General features: G+C 38.1%; 1 protein-coding gene across 4 annotated transcripts in view; it reads left to right on the top strand.

Moving 5' to 3' along the window:
- The window catches only part of LOC133480348 (homer protein homolog 3-like), a 57023-nt gene that overhangs the window by 7585 nt on the left and 43354 nt on the right, over nucleotides 1–6084 (top strand). The gene's annotated exons all lie outside the window — the stretch shown is intronic.

The following is a 6084-nucleotide window of genomic DNA, read 5'->3' as shown; positions in this document are numbered from 1 at the left end:
TTTGCCTGCTTAACAATTAACAATATAGCCTGCAACATTCTACATTAATAATAGTAGTTATAATAGCTAGGAAAATACTTTAAAAAAATTCTAACTGGTTACTGGTGAAATCCTTTTTTACAAATTTGATTATAAAACATGTTGCTTTTCCCCCCACAAATCACAATTAATGTTCAAGATCCTGTGTTGACATTCCTTTTGTTCTACATCAGTGTTTTTGCATTTGTACTGAAAGAAAAATGCTTTTTCACTAAGGAATGGCATTTTAGGATATAATTGGAACCAACATGAAGACATTTGTTCTTTATCAATGTGACTTAATGCTGCTCTCTAATAATGAAGAACCACATCGAAACTATTGCCATAGAAACATAAGGAAAGGTCGCTATGCTGTCATGTCAGCTGGCTTGCTGGAAGGGAGCGATCCAACGAGTCCCAGAATGTTTCTCTTGACAATGATCTTGTCTGACACCAATACCCACAATTGTGCTTAAGCACACATAACAATGTAAAATCAGCTTTCAGCCATTGCATGTCGTGGAGACAATCAATTTGTGGCCATAGACTCGACTCATTGGCCTTCTTTTTTTTTTTTTTTTTTTTTTTTTCCTGTAATGGACTAGATAAAACCTTTAGTCAAAGAAGTCAAGTAAATGTGCACATTTATAAAAGGCCACCCAAGTTCTGTTAACTCGGGTTGTAACCATAGCACAGGAACAAACCACAGTGGCTCTACATAGCAAAGCAACAAAAGAAATAAGCGATGCCTTTAAATAAACATAACTGAACATGCTTGTGACCCTTTTAATTACTGAGCTGTAATCTGCACATGTTCTCTGTGCACTCGTGCACGAATGAACAGCAATGAGCGTGTACGATGGAGGGAGTGGAGGAATGGATGCACTGTATATGTATGACCTGGAAAAGATGGCAAATGATCGATTCAGATGACCTGTCACAGAATTCAGGCCCCTGGCTCACAGCAAGCGGAAGCAGAGCCCTACCGGTAACAGTGACAATCAACAATTAAAAAAGGAAAAAAAAGTAGCAGCTGTTGAACTTTTTATTTTTTTCATTATCCCTGTTTTGAGTATTTTTGACATTGTAGGACAACTGTACAATATCAGTTTAAAAACAGTTTTAAAAACTGATGGTCAACTACAGAAATGGCAGCCAGTGCATCTATGAACGATAATAGTATTAGATCTGATTGTCCTTAAATTTTACCTTAACCTAAATTGAATGTAAATTGTGTAGCTGAATTTGAAAACCTAGTTTCTTTGGTTAAAGGACCTTGCTAATCCTGTGAATATTGGCACTCATTCCATAGGTCTGGACTTACAAATGATGTCTGTCCCCAAAAGAGACTGTAGTAATTTTAAGCTTGCTTTCTGATTAAATATTTCATTTTCAACTAGATTTTAGCCCGCCGACATTTTGGACACGTCAGCCTGACACGTCAAGCGCATTTCCTTACCGTAACTACTACATATTCTGTGGTGTCTCAATGTTTTTTTTTGTTTTAGACTGTAGTGAAACATTTCAATAGGCTTTTTTAAAATTGTATTTTATTTTAAATTGATGGTTGAAATGGGGTTAGGATTAGCGTTACAAACACTAATAACACTGATGCGCAAGATGCATTTAGTGACGTTTATAGCAAAGTTTAACGTTTTTTGGAAGCATGGAAAAGGTCATGGTTGTCTGCAAATTGTTAAAAGAAGAAAAGACTGCTTACCACTGAAGCACTTTAAGTCTATGGTATCGACTTAATGCAAAACATCTTGCAGCAAGCGCAAACACCACAGCTATCATTGGTTTGACCACTACTTTTACAGGCCCTTTCCAAAAAAATTTAATATCATGAAAAAGAAGAAATCTGCACTTCCATAACTCTGGCCGGTTGTCGTGGCATCTCAGTAGGGCCGGCGCACCACCCTGGGTCCCTCGGTGTGGGACGTGTCCTGCCCGCCGGGCTGCTCTTTGGTGGACTCCTGAGCCCGATCCCACCTCTCGATAGAATTGGGTGAGGTCCTCAGCCACCGCGGTGCAGGCACAGCAATTACAGGACACTTCTGTCAGTCATTGTGCATGTGAAACCATGTCAATTCACTCGCATGTCCCCGCAGGCACACACCCCTGGGACTTTTTCGCTGGGTGTGGGGCCACTCACTTATTCCGACAAAAAACTCATGAATATGCAAATTGCTTTGGTATCCCCTCACTCACACTCTCATCCTATAGACGTTTATAATTTACATAGCCCTTACACCACACTTCAGTTGTACAGCTGGGTTCACGACCCTTTTTCTGCATGCTTCCTCTCCTGTCCTTCCATCACAGGGTGTAGCACTACTGCCACATTCAACACTAATATCTAATGTGTCATTGTTCTAGATATATATGGATTTACTTTTCTCATCTTGTTTAAAGTTGGTGCTTTGTCTTTTGTTTTCTTTTCTCAAACAAACAAACTTTGGTCTGTTCGACTGATCGACTGATCCTCAATAAATATCCAATATAATACTAAGAAACCCCAGCAGCAGCTTAAAAACTCCACTGTGATACAGTAAAACTGTTCCGGCATAAAACGGATACAGATCCTCCAATCTGATTGGCTAACAGCCAAACAGTAGTTGAGTGTGTATTTGTGCTTGTGTTTCTTTCTTGGTGTTTTCATCACAGAGAAAGAAGGCACGCACATTAAAGAGAGTCACATCACGGAAATGGTTTCTGCTTGATTTGTTTTATATTCAAAAACATAATTTCTTGTCAAAAATTCTTAATTACAAATTAAAATTTGTTGCATTGCTATTCATTATAAACCTAATTTACATGTCAAACTGGTGGCCCAGGGGCGAGATCCGGCCCACCACATCATTTTATGTGGCCCGCGAAACAAACTGTTTTTTGCTAAAATACCAAAATTGCTAATTGTCTTCTCTTTTAATAACATTGAGGTATTCCAAGTATTTTTATTATCAAGGCCCTTTTAAAGCAAATTGAGTAATAATTGAACAAAGTTTTTTTTTTTTTTTTACTGGCTTCTGATTATAAAACTAGTTATCCAACAATTTGTTGTGTCTTTGTAATAATGAGACAGTCATACATTTATATGGATTCACAGTCATAACGGCCCTGCGAGGGAAACCAGAACTACGATGTGGACTGCGACAAGTTTGACACCCCTCCTCTAATTAATTGCCTTTTTTTTGGTTGAGTCCCTCAACTAAAATAAGTTTCCTTAATGAGTATTAGAAATGAAGTTTTTATTACGTAATTTTTCCTGTTTTATAAATTCACACAAAAAGTTTTCTGATTCTAAATTTGATGAGTTTTTGAGTATGGGATAGCCCTTTAAAAAAGATTAATTTGACTAATTAACAAATGATAAAAAAATGTAAGCAGTTTTAAGTTAATTACAACTCAATTTATCCATGAGTCAATTCCTCATGCGTACATGTAACATGCTGTAGTGTTTTAGAATCTCGCGTCCAGTCATCGTTAAAACAACCTGGCTCTCAATAGTCTATTTAAATGTCTTTCAGTAATAAGGATTCCTTGCAATAATGCCACACTGCCGAAGTTTTAGCCTTTTCTTGTCAATGATGTCCATCTGTTGAGGCTTCGGCTGTTTCGCGTTGTTTCTTCCAAGGGAACATTTGTTTTTTCCAGCGCTCTCCCACATTTGCAGCAGTAGGCTATAAACATTAGTCGTCATGTTTGTCGCTCATCCTCAGCCTAAAATAAGATTTGATCACACTATCCCTGTCCATTGTGTAGCTGTAGCCTTGCCTCTACCATCATCTTCGAAAGTAGGTGCCCTTGATTTGCTTACCCAACTGTTCCGTATGGAGGCATGGCTACTTCGAGCGCACACAAGTAACTACTTTGTATGCATGCTGTAACTATTTTGTGCGCACAAACTATTTTATTTTTTTTTCTTCAATTTCATGTCTGAGGCTCTGTATATAACTGCTTTTGCAAAGCATAAAGAGGCAGTTTTTGACAGTGTTCAGCTTGATTGATTCTGTGATTGCCTTTCAGCATGCTCCTTTCTTGTCAAATACAAAACAATGAAAATAATTCCAGTTCCACTAATATTGTCTGTTTCCTAGCAGTAATTAATTCTTTTTTTTTTTTTTTTTTAACAATAGCTGCTAGAGGGGTGGGAAAAGAGCTGACTGGACACTTGACTGTACTTTTGTAAACTAGCTCTTCCCTGTTCACAGCCATGTTGGTGAAAGTAGTGCACAGCAGCGAGGGTGCTGTTTGGACTATGTAACCAGCTAAAAAATATCGATTTTGGTTTCATCCAAGCAATAAACTTGAAATAAAATCAAATCCAAGCCCACATCTCACATGCAATAACGTAGGCTTTACACGATCAGGATTTTTGGGGCCGATCACCAATCAGCAAGTTTAAAAAAACGATAACCGATCACTGATCCGATCACAAGATGGAGCAATGTGTCCATTTACATGACTTCTTAATTTATTGTATATACTTCTGTACTTTATGACATGTTCATTTATTGTATATACTTGTGTACTGTATACTGAGGACTGTATCCATCCATCTATTTTCTGTACTGCTCATCCTCACTAGGGTCGCGGGTGTGCTGGAGCCCATCCCAGCTCAAAATTATTCTTTAGCATTTTAGACAAAAGTGAAAATATCAATGACCTCTAGGGGGCATTCAAGGATTGGCCACTGACATAAGTTTAGGTCATAACAACATTACAACATGACAGAAATACTGGGTGCTAACTTACTGTAATTAAATTACTTTAGTGCAGTTAAATTACTTGAATAAATACTGTTAATGACTCTAACTTTCTCACTGTCCCATCTATATGGAAGGGTTTTGTCCAACGTTTGCATCCGTTTGGCTTTTCCTTTTTTTTTTTTCGTTTTTCACGCTGCGTTGCTTGAACGCGGCATGCTCCTCCTAGTGTACATTCTTCAGGTGTCCGATCAAATTTGTGTTGAAGCATTTAGATGACGTTCCCCACGACGTACTTCAGTTGTGCACAGACTGCAAATAACTTACAAGTTGTTTGTCTGAGACACAGCAAAATAGTCCCACACCGATGACGTGTTTTTAACCGACAAGATTGAAAAAAAACTTTATTGGCCGTCAGATAGTTACAGTACTGCGCCACAAGACATGTGACAAATCTAAAAATAAACTAGCTTTTGGATACACACGCAACAGCGACGCAGAGTTAAAGGTCTTGTGCGGAGCCGATCGATGACGTCATTAATCGGATCGGCAAATTTTGACATGAAAGCCGATCAGCATAAAATGCTAATTATCGGCCGATACTAATCACACCGATGAGATCGGCGTAAAGTCTAATAACATGTACCTCTGATCATTCATAAGCCTGTGCATGACAATGTAAAAACATTTATTTAACATGGAATAATAAGCAACAGTGTGTGAAATAGCATAGTGTGTATAATTAGCATTACATAAATCTGGAACTTGAATGTTGAAGCACTAGTGAGGCTGCAGAATTATACATTTTGATACTATTACTTACGATGTAATGTCAGCTAAAATGAAAATGAAAAGGAATGTAATTGTGCTTTATTGGTTTAAAAACATGGGACATTACTTATTAACTTACACACCAGAAACAAAGTATTTGCCTCGAGGTAATACTATGTAGATGTGTTTTGGCTATTACTCCCTTTTTGTATTTTACTGCCCTTTATATTACTGTCAAAATTGTTCAGTTTGTGTCTATCTTTCTCCCAGGCATCCAGATTTATCATCACAGTTCCTGGAAGCAAAAAGCTGCACAGTTTCAGGTTAATTGGATCAGATGTATTGCAAAGTACGTGAAACTGTCGTTATAATATCAGGCAGGTTTTCCTGTTACCGGCATGCCGCTGTGCAGTGTTTGCTCGTCGTCACCTCAGGGGGGATTTTAATCTTGTTTGAATCTCCTCGTTTCGTCGAACCTCCATGTGATGATTCCTGTCTGAGCTGATTAGTTCAAGAGGCTTTTCATGAAGCAACAACAACACAAGCCAAGTAAATGAGAGAATCTCCATTCCCATGTGATTGGGTG

Source organism: Phyllopteryx taeniolatus, chromosome 7 (genome assembly GCF_024500385.1).
Source record: "Phyllopteryx taeniolatus isolate TA_2022b chromosome 7, UOR_Ptae_1.2, whole genome shotgun sequence".
NCBI lineage: Eukaryota > Metazoa > Chordata > Actinopteri > Syngnathiformes > Syngnathidae > Phyllopteryx > Phyllopteryx taeniolatus.
The sequence above is the reverse complement of the archived record's forward strand: the minus strand, read 5'-3'. Positions and strand labels throughout refer to the sequence as shown.